Source organism: Podarcis filfolensis, assembly GCF_964270895.1.
Source record: "Podarcis filfolensis genome assembly, chromosome: 7".
Classification (NCBI taxonomy): Eukaryota; Metazoa; Chordata; class Lepidosauria; order Squamata; family Lacertidae; genus Podarcis; species Podarcis filfolensis.
The window spans coordinates 58,070,823-58,086,649 of NC_139603.1; the positions used below are offsets into that span (position 1 = coordinate 58,070,823).

At 46.1% G+C, this 15,827-nt stretch overlaps 1 protein-coding gene across 10 annotated transcripts in view; it reads left to right on the forward strand.

The window, feature by feature from the left end:
* Positions 1-15,827, forward strand: part of SULF1 (sulfatase 1) — a 115,283-nt gene that overhangs the window by 12,995 nt on the left and 86,461 nt on the right. For 2 of the 10 annotated variants that reach the window (XM_083623234.1, XM_083623229.1), the window contains exons 1-2: positions 253-462; positions 15,679-15,737. The gene's annotated coding sequence lies outside the window, so the exon portion shown is untranslated. Of the gene's footprint in view, positions 1-144; positions 463-495; positions 1,557-15,678; positions 15,738-15,827 lie in introns of those variants that run through there. The other 8 variants (XM_083623236.1, XM_083623227.1, XM_083623228.1 and 5 more) reach the window with 8 other exon arrangements.

Genomic DNA, 15,827 nt, shown 5'->3' on the forward strand with positions numbered 1-15,827 from the left:
GTGCTTTTTTCTTTGGTGCCCCCCCCTAGCATTTCTCTCCCGTGCATCTCACAGCCAAGGGTCCTTTGGGAATGCAAGGAGTTGGGAGGCGCGCTAAAGACCGCCCCCCCGCCTGCAAAGCCACCCTCTCTCTCCTCCCCCCCCAGCCAGAATAGGGGGCGGAGGCGAAGAGGCCTCCCCTCCCCTCTACCTTCCCCGCTGACCCCGCCCCTCGCCTCCTGCTCCTGCGGCTGCTGGATTTCTTAATAGCCGCCCTTTTTCTGTCGGCAACTCTCAGGTTACCGGGCTTAAGTGCGCGCTCCGACCTGGAGCCTCGCGTCGTCGCCGCCGTCTTCGTCGCTGCTGCCTCGCCGGCGCTTCCTCCGGAGCCACCCCGCGCCGGCGATTGGCTCGGGCAGCCCCCGCGGTCTTGACACAGCGGCGCGCCGAGGGCTTGAGGACGTGTTTCAACAGATGGTTGGGGTTAGTGTGTGTCATCGCGTTCGAGTGGGGATTAGGCGAGCCGAGGGCGGCCCAGGCGGAACGGGGTGGTCTCCTCCGGCTGCGCAAAGGAAGCAGCCAGAGAGGTGGCGCCTTGGCGCGCGGGCGCGCTCTTTCCTCGGGGGGGGGGGGGAGCGCGGAAGAGGGTCCCTTTTTACGCAGGAAGCGGCAGATCGCCCAGGTAAAGGGGACAAAAGTCAGCGGAGGATTCCCTCCGTGCTGCCCCTTTCTCTTCCCAGCCACCCTTCTCTCTCTCTCTCTCTCTCTCTCTCTCTCTCTCTCTGCTTTTGAATGGAATGCTAGCCCGGCGCACTTGGTCCAAGCCGGTCGCAGCCGTCTTATCAATGCTCCTATTGTATAGCTGACAGATAACAGCGGGCAGAGCTTGATGCCTGCCTTCCCTCGCAGACCTGACACTCTGGATGCACTTTAAGGTCACGCTCGAGAAGGTGTTGCAGCAGCAGCAGCAGCCTCTGGTCGGCGGGGAAGGTGGGGTGGGGGACGGGATGGACTGCGGCGGGGGAGTGTCTTTTACGCACCCACGTGCACGCTTTCGACCCCCCTCCCCTCCCTAGATTTCTGATGCTAAAGAAGCTTTAGTTGCGCCCTAGAGCGATGCCAGGGTCTAACATTTCTCCCCACCACCACTGCCAGTAGTAGTAGATCATTCAAGTACCAAAAAAAACCGAAACAAAAAAGTTTGGCCGGGTTCTCCTTGGAAAGCGCCCGCACGCAACTCTGCTATCTTCGGGAACCGGGTGCCAAGAAAGACAGCGGGGCGGAATTTGTGCTTTGGCCGGTTCAGAGAGGCAAGTCAGGTTCTTCTTTTGGAGAGGTATCCGGTGTAGTTGGTTTTTGTTTTCCCCGGGACGGGCTCCTTTTTGGCAAATGCAGGGCTGGGCTGGGCTGGGGTATGTCGATGACTTGGCAAAGCTGCCTGCTGGATTTCCAGGGTGGTGATGGTGGGAGGAGGGCGAGCAGCAGCAGCAGCAAGCTGAGAGCAGCAGCCCAGCGCTGTGGAGATGAGGAGCTGCCCTTGCAGCTGCGCGGAGCAGATGGATGTAATTCATTTGCAGGTCTGTTTGTGAAAGTTTTACGACTCGCTGAAAACTAAGTAGCATCACCATAACGGATCATTAAAGTCTAGCTGTATTTATTTATAGATTCTAAACAGCCTCTCCGAAGTGTTAATTAAATTGAAAGGGGCTTTTCTTTTTTCCCTTCTTTAAACAAATCTGCAGGGAAGGAACAAGATGCAGAGACTTGGGCAAATAAATGGTCCTTAATCTGCGTTTAATGCTACGACTTTCAGGGCTGCCCCTCGAAGCTGATTTCGCCAACATGCCTCCTACCCCCACATGTGGGGATTGCTGCTTAGAAGGATTCCCGGCTTTAAAGCGGTTATGCCCCTTGCTTTGGGAGTAAACCCATTGAACTCTATGGGATTTCCTTGGTAAATGGAGGATTGGGACCTGTAACTGCTCTCCAGGCTCCTATGGTGCACGTTACTTGCCAACTTAAGTAGAATGTGTGGTTTGTTGGTTAGATATGATTGGCTCTCTGTTTCTTATATATTTTGAGGCATCCGGATTTGTTTTGTTTGTTTGTGTTAATCTGTGACCAAATATCAACATTTAGCCTTGAAATAAATAAATATGCATAGGCAATAACTCTTGCATCCCTTGTTGGAATGTAAGAATTGCGAGAAGTTATTCTCTCCCATGGGTGGGTGGCTGTGGGGGGAGTTTTGCTATGCTCTCAACCTTTACAGGTGAGAGATTCTCTAAGTGATACTGTGCCTAATCCTTTCTGGAATAAGATTTGAGGAATGTAGGGGGGTTATGATGGAGGATGCGTGCTTCGGATAACATCACCCCTAAAACTTTTCAAGTTAAATGCATACATTTAGCATTCCCCTGTCTGCTTGGCTGGCTTACAGATTATACACCCTCTCCAAGAAAGCAGTTTTTTCCTAAATAACCCCTCCAGCAGTATCAAATAAGGGTATTGGCAAACTGCTAATTAGTTAAATGAAATGACTAAAATGGGAGTGTTTTGATTCTCTCTCTCTCTCCACCCCCTTCCACACAAAGCTCCTAAGGAGAGGTGGAAACTTTCCCAGATATTTTTAAAGGCAGAAAAAGAGAACGCTTGTAAATGGGGGTTAAAACTTCCATGGGCTGAACAGCTCCAGCTGCCCTTTCATATCTGGAGAAATGTGGCTGGTGAGGCTTGTTCTGTAAGCCACCTTGTCTCCACAAAGATATACAATATGGTACAAGGCAAGGTGCAGCGGTGTGGTGTCAAGAATATAAACACGCAAAGCGATGTCAGTCTAATTGCTTCCTGCTGTGGAGCTGCATTTTAGGTAACTGACCTACCACCTGATTCTGTGCATATTTACTCCAGAAGTAAGTCCCGCTGAGTTGGATAGAATTTGTGAGGAAGGATTGCGAGCTTAGTGACATTAATGTCCTTGAAAACTTCTGGGTGCCAAGAGGTGGAGGGAGAGAAACTGAGCAGGGATCTAAATTCTGTTCTCGCATCACTTGACCTGACAGGGGGACTATCTTTAAAAAGAAAAGACAATGCCCTCCGGCTAGTCCAAGCTCTCTGTCGAAGCAGAATCTACTGTTCCAGATGGTAAATGTTCAAAGGAATATTTATGGCTACTGCTGCATACCTCAGGTTGACATTTGGTTTCTTCCTGACAGCACTTGTGCTGGGTACACACAGATGAAGTTCCCATTAGCGACTCGACAGCTGTAAAACTGTTCAGAGTTTAGGATGTTGCACAGGGAGATTATCTGAAGAACAAGGGGGAGAGAGAAAAAGTTCCTGGGGGGTGTGGCGAAGCCCTGCGGCTGACAGGTCTGCCGCTATGCAGGACAATCTTCCAATTTGGGTGGAATAGGCATTTTTGCCTCCATTCTCTCTCTCTCTCTCTCTCTCTCTCTCTCTCTCTCTCTGTGTGTGTGTGTGTGTGTGTGTGTGTGTGTGTTTGTGTCTTCTTTATGGAATGCAGAACATACCAGACGAGTCACAAGCCAATGTGGTGTAATGGGTAGAGTGTTAGACTTGGAACAGGGCTCACTGCTCAGCTATGAAGACCACTAAGTAGCTCTGGCCAAGTTGTTACTTGTCAAGCTAACCTAGAATTATAGTTTATAGCAGCCTGCCTTGTATCAAGTCAGAAAGTTTGGTCGCTCTGGCTCAGTCCTGCGTGAAAGCACCTTTCCAGGGTTTCAGACAGGGTCTTTCCCAACCTTACCTGGAGATGCCTCGCAAGGTTGTTGTGAGAAGCAGTGTAGTGGAGCTGGAACAGGAGAGCAGGCAAGTGTAGCTTCTAGGTGGAGCAAAATGCCACCGTCTTGCTGGAACACCTTGCTCTGGCATGTGGATGAGGTGATAATGAGGCTTTCAAGTTTTAGTTGATCACAGATTAACATATAGAAGGAAGGGTGGTGGTGCCCCCGGGCATTCCTTTCCTTCTGAGCCTGCTTGCTTTATGGTACCATTATTAATATGGCTGTTGACATCTTTGCCCCGCCTGTTTTATAAGTCATTGGAATGCGATGATATTGTGTAAATGTATCCTTCTATGATATCCCTTTTTTATTTTTACAACAAAGAGTGGCTAATAGTTTTCACAATAAAACTAATTACATGGGGAATGAAGAAAATATTCAAGCAGAGGCCTTATGCTTCTTTCTCTTGGCAGGGTTTCTACTTCACATAAGCAGTTTAAATAGTAGTGCTTCTTTTTAAGATAGTTTATGTTACTGGCAGAAAGCTAAATGGTGCATTTCATCTGGTGGAAGATCTTTTGTTAAAGCTCTGTGTTTTGCAACTTGAACCTATGCACTTGGGCAGGGGTAGGCAACCTAAGGCCTGTAGGCCGGATGCAGCCCAATTACTTTCTCAATCTGGCCAATGGACGGTCTGGGAATCAGCGTGTTTTTACATGAGTAGAATGCGTCCTTTTATTTAAAATGCATCTCTGGATTATTTGTGGGGCCTGCCTGGTGTTTTTACATGAGTAGAATGTGTGCTTTTCTTTAAAATGCATCTCTGGGTTATCTGTGGGGCATAGGAAGTCGTTTATACTTTATTTCAAAATATAGTCCGGCCCACCACATGGTCTGAGGGACGGTGGACCGGCCCACGGCTGAAAAAAGTTGCTGACCCCTGCACTTGGGGGTAACTCCCTCTGAGTTCAAGGGAGTTTACTCCTGCGTAACTATGCACAAGAGTGCAGTCATGCCGCATGGCTCATCCGGGTTGTCAGTGTAGTTGTTCTCTGTGAATCAACACAGCTGCCTGCATTTTTGGACTCTCCTTGTGAGTGTGGCTATGAACTGTCCTTGGAGACTTTCCTGTTGAGTTCCTGCAGCTTAACATTAACCTCTGGAACACAGGAAGCTGCCTTGAATGCAGTCAGACATGTAGTCAGTGATGTCTAAACTGGCTGGCAGCATTTCTGAAGGGCTTCAGGCAGGGAAACTCTCCCAGCCCTTGCCTGGAGAGGCCAGGGGTTGAACCCAAGACCTGCTGCCTGCAAGGCTCGACCTCTGAGCTACAGCGCTTCCCTGGGGACAAATCCCTTCAGAGAAAGGATTGGGATATAAATGTGTGATGGTGGCAGGCATTACCATTGTGGTCAGAAAGAGCAGAACTAAAGGATCAAAGGTTGGGTTTTATTTGTGTGCCTGGGATGCCTTTGTCACCTGCACTCAAGAGACAGAAATGTAATTTCACTGAACTGTGCAACATTATTTGCTTTAACCCAGTTCATTTTTATTCTGGCAAGGAATGCAGTGACTTGCTAGAGGCTGAACATGCTTTGATGTAGATTGGCTTAATTGTGTGTTAGTTTATTACTTGGCAGGGGGTTACTCTTTCTGGCAATTCATAGCCCAGGTAAGGTGAGCCTCCTCAGCTCTGCAGCATTTTGATTTGAGCAGTGGCTGGTTTATGTAAATCTTGCTAACAATGTATAACTGTGCATCTTTCAAAACAGCATGGAATATATCTGAATAGATAAATAGAATGGGGGGAAAGGAGCAGATTTTGTGACTGTCGCAGAACGTCGTCTTTTCTTATTACGCTTGTTGCCATGCTCATCCTGGAAAAACTTGAGAGAAAATGGGCTTGCATCTCTCCGTACTTTGAAATAGTAGCAGATATCGGGATCCCAGTTAAAGAACTTTGTGGGTTTTCATTCTGGGCAAGGACTCATGAAAACAGATTGTGAAACATGCTGAGATGGTGCGGGACAGCATTTCCAAATATGGAAGGCATTATAAACCACCACTCTTACAGGAAGTTAGGCATCTATGGAAAGAATGATTTTTGAATGATTTTCAAATACTCTTCTGGCTAGGTCATCTATTGCAAAGGATTTTGGATGGTTTATTATCAAGGCTTTGAGCCTTGATAATACAGAATCATAGAGCTGCCTAGGCGTATCAAGTTTTTTTTTTACATTAAAAAAATGATATAGTGTTTATGTGTAGAGGTATGGCTTATTACAACCATATGAAGCTGGAGTTCTGGTTGTGAGTTTGAAAATATAAGGAAGACCCTTTGGCATCCAAGGATTTTTCCATTTGAAGATGGATGGGTTTATACTTCTTGCAGGGCTACAGACCTGATTGCCTGGTGATTTGTGAGGCTCTTAACACAAAAAGGCAGTTCCTGTGTTGCCACAAGTTTTTACATCCAATATCCAAACTAAGGATACTCCTGTGGTGGCTAGGGGCTATATCACAGCATCTTAGAATTTTGCATCAAGAATGTCTTTTTATTCGGAAAAAAATGGGCACTAATGCTGAATGGCTTCTGCTATTCAGAGCCAGCCCTACTATTCGACTGTGGCAGCCACCTGAGGCAGCTGATTTTGGCTGTCTCAACCTAATGGTAGACATCAATAAAATGGTACTCAAGTTTTTATAAATTGCTTTGTAAAAAAAAACCAATAACTCCTAAATCAAATGGTGTGTAAATTTTATGAAATAAGTTGTTGGTTATTTAATTTATTATTGATTTTATTTTACTTCCAGGGAGCAGAAGAGCTTTTCTGTCTCAAGTGCTAAAATAAGTGGAAAGACTTTGGGGTACCATGACCAGTATGGAGTAGTTTGGGGAGATAGGATGCTATTAGGTACCAAAATGTCTTAGGTCTGCACTGCTGCTATTTTAATCTGAATACTACGATCTTCTTCAAAGGAATCCTTGAAGACGTGACGTTAATGTTCAGAGAATATCAGCAGTTACCACCATCTCTTCTTCATATACTGGCTCCTCTTATTAGTATAACAGAGAGAAAGGTCCTAGCAGTAGTATGTGTAAATGCATGGGAGAAATGAAAACACATCAGCCAGTAAGTGCTTTCATGATCAAATTTCAGTTGGTTTCTATAGGACTTGTATCAGCGTGAATATTTTTGAGGTTTGATTTGGACACAATAAGTTTGGATGTTACGGGTAAAGCCAGTCTTTTTGTTTTTTTAAAGAGTCTTTGCTCATTCTTCCACAGCTTGTTTGACATCCACTTGCGTCCAGGAGCTATTTTTTTATTTACGCCAATGTTATCTGCTGCTCTACTGGCAGGAAATGACTTTGTTTCCCACCAGTATATCTGCAGGTGGCTTCAAATCTCTATTCTTTATAGAGCTGGATGATTACTCTTTTGTTCAGCATTTTTTTATGGGATCATGGATTATTGGAGCTATTTAAGAGATGACTAATTCAGAACTGTCAGTCATACTTTTTTTTTAACCAAGTCATGGAAATCAAGGCTATATAAGCTTGACTGACATGTTTGGCCTCCATGGAGTCATTAAGTGCAAAATGCAGTAAGTGCAAAGTGAACTGTCCCTTACATATTTTATGTTTACTTGGAAGTAATCCCTAGTGAGTTCAGCAAGATTATAACTCCCAAATACATGTGTATAGGATTGTAACCTTAATGTGTGATCACCCTGTGGGGTTCCTTCACCCCAAATTAAAAATAAATGAGGAATGCCTGATATTAGAGTGGAATTAAAGCCTGGGATACTGATCAAGATAGAAGTCCAACTGTCCAAAACACAATTAGCTCCTCTTCCATCATAGAATAGAATTATAGAATCATAGAATCATAGAGTTGGAAGAGACCACAAGGGCCATCGAGTCCAACCCCCTGCCAAGCAGGAAAAGTCATTGTCACCTCTCCTAGTTGACTAGAAAACTTGGAGACAGGTCAGTCCCAAACCGGAGGACGGTGATGTCACAAAAAAGAGAAATGAAGATTTCTGCTTCCAGTGGCCATGAAAAGCAAATTGTTAAGATGTAACCATGAAGATTTCAGTGGAATTTATTTAGGTATAACAAGGCACAGAGTTGTTGGAAGCTTTTAATAAATCTATTTTAGATTTTTCCAGTTGAGGATTTCTGTCTTTAGTATGCTGTTACAGTGAAGCCATCTTCATGTTTTCATAGAATCACAGAATTGTAGAGCTATTGTAGAGACCACAAAGGCCATCTAGGCTAATCTCCTGCAAATGCAGAAATCTTTTGCCCAGTGTGGGGCTCAAACCCATGACTCTGCTGGTTGAGTATGTGAAGGAACCTTCACAGAATGAAGAGGAAACAGGATTGTACCACAGGCCCAGCTCCTAACATTAGGAACTCACAATGCCTCACCCCAACCATAACCATGCATGAAGTGAGGAAGCCTAAATGCATAGACTTTCCTTCTTCAGACGTTCCCCTTAATCATGTGGAGCCTTCTTCATAATGTGTGAAAAAGGCTTAAGTCTCTCTTACAGGGATTGGAAACCTGTGGTCCTCCAGATGTCGGTGGACTATAGATCCTATTATCCCTGACCTTTGGCTGTGGTGGCTGGAGCTGATGGGAGTTCATCAATGTATGGCAGGCCACAGATTCTCCATCCATGCCCTCCAGTTTCCAAAAACCCTGTGTATTGTTGCAATTCTCATCCAGGCCACTCCGGGTGGGAGCAGGAATGGAAAAACAGAGGGTGGAGGAAACCACACCCAACAAATCTTACACTGCATTGGCACTATGGCGATCTCTGACCACATAATCGTCTCCATCTGTCTGTTTAGTTGCTTGTATGGTGGCTGCTCAAGTGGTTCAGGTCAGCTATAACAATGCCAAAGACACATCCTTAAAATGAAAGGGGGCAGCTTTAACGTGACTGAACCATTCCAGCACCAATCATCCAAGCACGTAACACTGGAGGGAGGTTCCCACAAGGCTTGGAAATCAAACAGTAGCCGTGCTGCCAGCATCTATGTGTGATGATTCCCAGCCATTTTTCAAAAATGAGAAGGGGACAGTGACTTCCAGATGATGCCATGTGTTGCCAAAGTTGCACAGAGTGTTCTAGGAAGTGCACACAAGATTTACTTAATTGGTTCAATGTCCCAGCAAAACTTGGGCTTTGAAGCCTTTCTTCAGAGGGAGATTATTTGGTTAAATGGATTTTAATACACACATAGCATTCATTAGGCACCATGGTCTTTTGTGTAGCTATATTACATTCCCCCAACCCTGAAGAATCTAAAATGGATACTTCATTGGGTCCATAAATCTTACGTGTGCCTTCCTAGAACCTTTATTGCTCTGGGGCTATTGCCCTCCTTTGTTGTCATTGGTCATCATAGTTCTGCAACTGGTTGTTTTAGATCAGGCTTAGGCAAACTCTGCCCTCCAGATGTTTCTGGCCTACAGCTCCCATGATCCCTAGCTAACAGGACTAGTGGTCAGGGATGATGGGAATTGTAGTCCCAAAACATCTGGAGGGCCAAGTTTGCCTATGCCTGTTTTAGATTGTGCATGGTTAATTTTTAAAAGTACTAAATGTACATTATGAAAACAGTGTTGTCACTCCTATGACTATGCTGGCTAGGACTGATGGGGTTTGTAGTCCAAAACATCTGGCAGGCACCTGGTTGGTGAAGGCTGAAGTAGATGGTCTAAGCAAGATCACATAGTTGGAAGGACATCTATGCAGGTTTCTCAGGAAAGCACCTATGCCAGTTTATTCAAGAATAAGTCCCATTGAGTTCAGTGGCACTCTTAGGTAAATGTACGTAGGATTGCAACTGACATCTTTGCTCATGATTTCTCAGCCTAAAAAAACTATGGCCAGTTCTGACAATTGCTTGTACTTAATGAAAGCTACAGGTAGGTAGCCGTGTTGGTCTGCCGTAGTCGAAACAAAATTAAAAAATCCTTCCAGTAGCACCTTAGAGACCAACTAAGTTTGCTATTGGTATGAGCTTTCATGTGCATGCGCACCTCTTCAGATACCTGAAGATCATCTGAAGAAGTGTGCATGCACACGAAAGCTCATACCAATAACAAACTTAGTTGGTCTCTAAGATGCTACTGGAAGGAATTTTTTTATTTAATGAAAGCTATTACAGTCAAGAGAAATAATCATTTTGCAGAGTCTGTGGAAGAATTACCGTATTTTTTGCACCATGACACTCACTTTTTTCCTCCTAGAAAGTAAGGGGAAATGTCTGTGCGTGTTATGGAGCGAATGCCTACGGATGGTGGGGGGAACTACTGCAGTCGTGAGCAGAGGATCCATGGTTCCCCTTCCTTCCCTCCTCTGTGGCTCGCAAAGAGCCGCTGAGTGGGGAGGAGAGAGAGACAGAGAGCCTGCTTGCTTTAAAGGAGCAAAGCGGGAGAGGAGAGGAGCCACTTACACGAGTGTAAGCGGCTCCTGTCCGTTTGGCTCCTTTAAAGCAAGCAGGCTCTCTGTCTCTCTCTCCTCCCCACTCGCTAAATAACAGCAAAGATTTTTCAAGCAGGCTCTCTGTCTCTCTCTCCTCCCCACTTGCTAAATAGCAGCAAAGATTTTTCAAGCAGGCTCTCTGTCTCTCTCTCCTCCCCACTCCTCTTATAAGAGCCTTCTCCTCTTATGCCCCTCTTCTGCATTATTAACAGCATCCTTCTCCACCCACCCCACGTGTGTTCCTTGTCCCTTGAGTGCTTTTCCTTCCCTCCCTACTTAAAATATGGTTACAAAGCACGGATCCACATGGATCCTCAGGATTTTTGCACTGGGTCACCCCAAATTCACCATCAGATCACATAGCATGTCCATGCCTACAGCTTGCACCAAAAAAATCACGCACCCACTGTTGCCTAGGGCCGCAGTGGTGCAAAAACGTGGTTACAAAGCACGGATCCACATGGATCCTCAGGATTTTTGCATTGGGCTACCCCAAACTCACCTTCAGATCACATGTCTGTGGCCACAGCATGAACCACAAAAATCATACATCCACTGTTTCGTTTAGAATATTTTTTTTTCTTGTTTTTCTCCTCTAAAAACTATGTGCGTGTTATGGTTGGGAGCGTGTTATAGAGCAAAAAATACGGTAAGATTATGGTTCTGGTTCAGTTTCCAATGACAATGTGCACTATTTCAGGGTCTTCCTGTCACAGGTGAAGTCCTGCTCCTGTTATCTCGGTCCTTATGGACAGACAGCTTGCTTTTTTTTTTTTGTAGCAAAGGCTGTTTGAGGCTGCAACTGATAAGATTTGCTTCTTGATGGGACTGGAAAAGCAGTAGTAATGCACAGAGTCTGCACTGCAGCCCTTCCAATATGACCTCTGTAGTTCAAAGCACACTCTGACATTGTGTTGTTGCACTGAGGTATGCTGACCTTGGCATAGTCTCCGCTCTGTACCGCTCTGAAGCAGTTAGTACATCACAAAACATAGTGAAGACCACTGTCTCCTACACCCTTTCTAAAAATGAATTAGCCCAACCCTCCATTAACCATGCCTATGCCAGTGAGGTTTCCATGTTCACAGATCTCTGTACATCTCTGAAAGGGATGGTGGACCCACCTACAAGCTTTACTTGTAGCAATCCTGGAAGTGTTTGCTTGGCTACTAGAGGAAGTACCGTATTTTTCGCACCATAGGACGCTCCGTCCCATAGGACGCACCTAGTTTTTTGGGGGGGAAATAAAGGGAAAAAAAATTCCCTTTATTTCCCCCCCAAAAGCAGGTCAGGGAAACCGAACCAGGTCGAGGAACAGCGGGATGGTGGCGCTGCGCCTCCCTGCTGTCCCCCGAGCTTGTGGGGCTGGCTGATGTCTGCCTGGCGCGCGGGGCGCTCTGCTTCAGGGCGCCCCACCCGCCGGGCAGCAGGCTGCTATCCGCAGCGTGGGGAGCCCTGCGGGGAACTCCTGCAGGGCTCCCCACGCTGCGGGTGTCTGCCCAGCGTTAGGGGCGCTCTGATTCAGGGCGCCCCGCCCGCCGGGCGGCAGGCTGCTATCCGCAGCTTGGGGAGCCTTGCGGGGAACTCCTGCAGGGCTCCCCACGCTGCAGATGTCTGCCCGGCGCGAGGGGCGCTCTGCTTCAGGGCGCCCCACCCGCCGGGCGGCAGGCTGCTATCCGCAGCTTGGGGAGCCTTGCGGGGAACTCCTGCAGGGCTCCCCACGCTGCGGGTGTCTGCCCAGCGTTAGGGGCGCTCTGATTCAGGGCGCCCCGCCCGCCGGGCGGCAGGCTGCTATCCGCAGCTTGGGGAGCCTTGCGGGGAACTCCTGCAGGGCTCCCCACGCTGCAGATGTCTGCCCGGCGCGAGGGGCGCTCTGCTTCAGGGCGCCCCACCCGCCGGGCGGCAGGCTGCTATCCACAGCGTGGGGAGCCCTGCGGGGAACTCCTGCAAGGCTCCCCACGCTGCGGATGTGTTCCCGAAGCGCTGGGCGCTCTGCTTTCAGGGCGCCCGACGCTCCGGGAAGCAGGCTGCTATCCGCAGCCTAGACAGCCCTGCGGGACCTCCCGCAGGGCTGCCTAGGCTGCGGATATGTTCCCGAAGCGCCGGGCGCTCTGCTTTCAGGGCGCCCAACGCTCCGGGAAGCAGGCTACCATCCGCAGCCTAGACACGGCTAGCGGAGCGCTGCGCTAATCCCGAAGTTTGGGGCGTGCGGAGCTCAGCGCGCCCCAAGCTTCTGGGTGCCGGCAAGGGGCGCGCTGAGCTCCGCACGCCCCAAGCTTCGGGATTAATGCAGCACTCCGCTAGCCGTGGGAGAGCTGGGTCTCCCATGGCTAGCGGATAGCTTCCTGGAGCCTGGAGAGCGAGAGGGGTCGGTGCGCACCGACCCCTCTCGCTCTCCAGGCTTCAGTGAAAGCCTGCATTCGCTCCATAGGACGCACACACATTTTCCCTTGCTTTTTAGGAGGGAAAAAGTGCGTCCTATGGTGCGAAAAATACGGTAGGCTGTTGAGCTAGATGGGTACTTGGTCTGAACCAGGAAGAGTCGTCATGAAGTGGCGGGGGTGGGGAGTCCTTGTTTCGCGCTACAAAAAAGGTGTGTGGATTAAAGCCCTGTGAGTTATCTATTGCAGCTGGTGTCTGTGGGCAGAGCTGGTGCCCTCAGGTTCTTTTCGCAACTGTTAGCTCTACAGTGGTACCTCGGGTTAAGCACTTAATTCGTTCCGGAGGTCCGTTCTTAACCTGAAACTGTTCTTAACCTGAAGCACCACTTTAGCTAATGGGGTCTCCTGCTGCTGGTGTGCCGCCGCCACACGATTTCTGTTCTCATCCTGAAGCAAAGTTCTTAACCTCTGGGTTAGTAGAGTCTGTAACCTGAAGCATATGTAACCTGAGGTACCACCGTATTCCTGTACCACATGAGTGTGCAGAAGTGCATCTCTTATGGGATAGTTGACAGTCTTTCCCTACCAACAGTCCAAGTAATTCAGTCTGCTTAGAAATGAGAGCAGTTCCATTGCCATATCAGCAATGGGAATAAATCTCTGTGCTAGCTTGTAGGGAACTAAGCTTCAGTATGGTCATGTTGAAGTAACCACAGGGCAAAGAGTCCAAATATCATGAACATTAGTTCTTTTTGGCTTATGTGGTTCTATGGGGTTCTGTTTTGTCCCCAAACTTTTTTATTGTCTGCATGAAACCACTGACAGAAGAGTCATCTGATGATTGGGAGTTGGGTGTCATCAATATACAGGTGATACCCATATCTATTTATCTATCATATATCTATCTATCATCTGTCTATCATCTATCTATCTATCTATCTATCTATCTATCTATCTATCATGTATCTCACTATCTCTATTGTGCTGTGGTAATCCTGAATTGTTGTCTGGGCTCAACGGACTGAATGTGAGCTAATAAACTGAAGTTTAATCCAGACAAGACTCTAGTGCTTTTTGAATAGTAGGTCTGGGTCATGTAGTTCTGGCTGTTGTATCACTCCTGGTTAGATCTAGGTTGGACTACTGCAATGCACTCTGTTTGGGGCTGTCCTTGAAGAGTGTTACAAAGAGCTATTAAAAATGTAGCATCTAGTGTAGTTTTGGTGTTCACTGCTTAGGATGCATATATTATATCAGTTCTTTTTCATTAGCTCTGGTTCCGATTAATTTCAGTTCACAGTTCAAAGTGGTGTTTGATACCTAAAGAGTCCTAAATGGCTTTGGGGCCAGGCTTTCTGAAACACCCTCTCTTCCCGCATGGATCTGTATATTCACTGCATTAAGCATCTGAAGATCTGCTCCATGTTCCACCATCTTCACTAATGTGCTTGGTTGGGGGACATTAGAACAGCACCAGATTGTCCAGCTCCTTTCCAAAAGAGGTTTTATTTCCCCCACTTCTTTGGATGGCATAAATGTTCTTTTAATTTGCCTTCAACTCCTGTTGTGAAGAGGGTTAAAAAAAAAAACACACCAAAAAAACACACCTGACCCTAACAGCCCTACTGAATACTGATTGAGATACTGTATTTCTTTTATCTCAATATTTTAATTTTATTCTAGTGTTTTTTCATCTGGAACCAGCCTTTCGGGGCAAAAAGTGAGGTGGAAATTATTTTAAATAAATACAAAAAAAAATCAAGCAAAGGTTAAAAGGGCTTGGAAAGTTTTGTTGTTGTTTTCTTTGGTAGATGTGAAAAAAACCAGAGTTCTTGTGCTGTGTGGTCCTCTTGCATTATTCTGACCTGTGGAATAAAGTCTCTTCATCCAAAAGGCTCTCAGTCAAACTTTTATACCAAATTCAAAGTCATTAAATCATTTATTCCCTTAAAAGCTTTGACTTCTCTGTTATAAAGATCTTATCTCAAGGCACTCCCAAACTCCCCTTCTTGTTATGCTCCATACTAAGTTATACTTGGCTCATTTCCTAGAAACTTTCTCTGAAAGATTTCTAAGCATACCAGATACTTACAATGAAACAATATGTGATAAGGCTTCTGCATAATATCTAGACATTTATCATCATTTTACTTAACCTGCCTATTTAGCCTAAATAGGAGCCACTCAAATTCCGACTAGCCTCACATTTCTGCAGTCTGGATTTTATGGCCGAATATTTCATAATTGTTCTATAAATCTCTAGTTCTTTTCCATAGTCAAAAGCACCTCACAGTAAATATGTTAATGTTATCTATGTGCTTCTTGCTTTGATGTGCCACATTGGAGTAAAAAGGTCCAATTGAGAATATTTTGTGACTGGGCTTTGTTGCAAATGCAAGATTTCAGTTCCTTTATACTTTTTCATTGGGAGGGAATGACATTATTCCTGCCAATCTGCAAGCCTTGTGCCTTAACAAATGCTGTCCATGACAGCTTGCAAGGGCTTAATGCCATGACTGTCCCACTGGGTTTTTAAAAGAAGAAATACTCTGATTTGGTCAACATGTCGCTACTATAATTCTGTAGTAAGCATTATGCAGATGTCATTATTTATGTAGCTTGGCACGCACTTTGTGATGATGGTCAAGATCTGGTGCAGGGTTGCAGTTTCGGCAGCACAGTGACTGAGCAACTGTTTTACTCGCAGGAGAAGTCAGGTTGAGTTCCTGACATCTCCAGGTATGACTGGGAAATGTGCCTGTCTGAGGCTCACCACTTAAGAAATTTAATTATTTTAAAATATACATTAAGTGGTTTATGATTGCTTTAAAATAAATGGCCTGTAGACATCTAATGAGTTCATGCATAAGGTGGACATTGACCCTGACTTCCCATGTTCACATCCCAGCATTCTCTCTGTCTTGTACTGCAAATGTTTCCATACCCTTTTATGTTTAAATAATTTAATGTTCAAATAAATAAAGCTGTCCCATAATGCTTTAAAAAGTGGAGTTTTTTTAAGAGCACATATTTACTCATGGTTAACTTTGCTTCTCCCAACAGCTGGGCATCCACATCTGGACTCATGTTTTACAGTTCCTTTCTTTCAAACTGCAGACAAGGTAAGCAAATCAGTTTTTTCAAGGGACTAACCAGAGACAATTTGGATTCCAATGCAAGCTAAATGGAGGGAAAGCAACAAGTTGAGAATT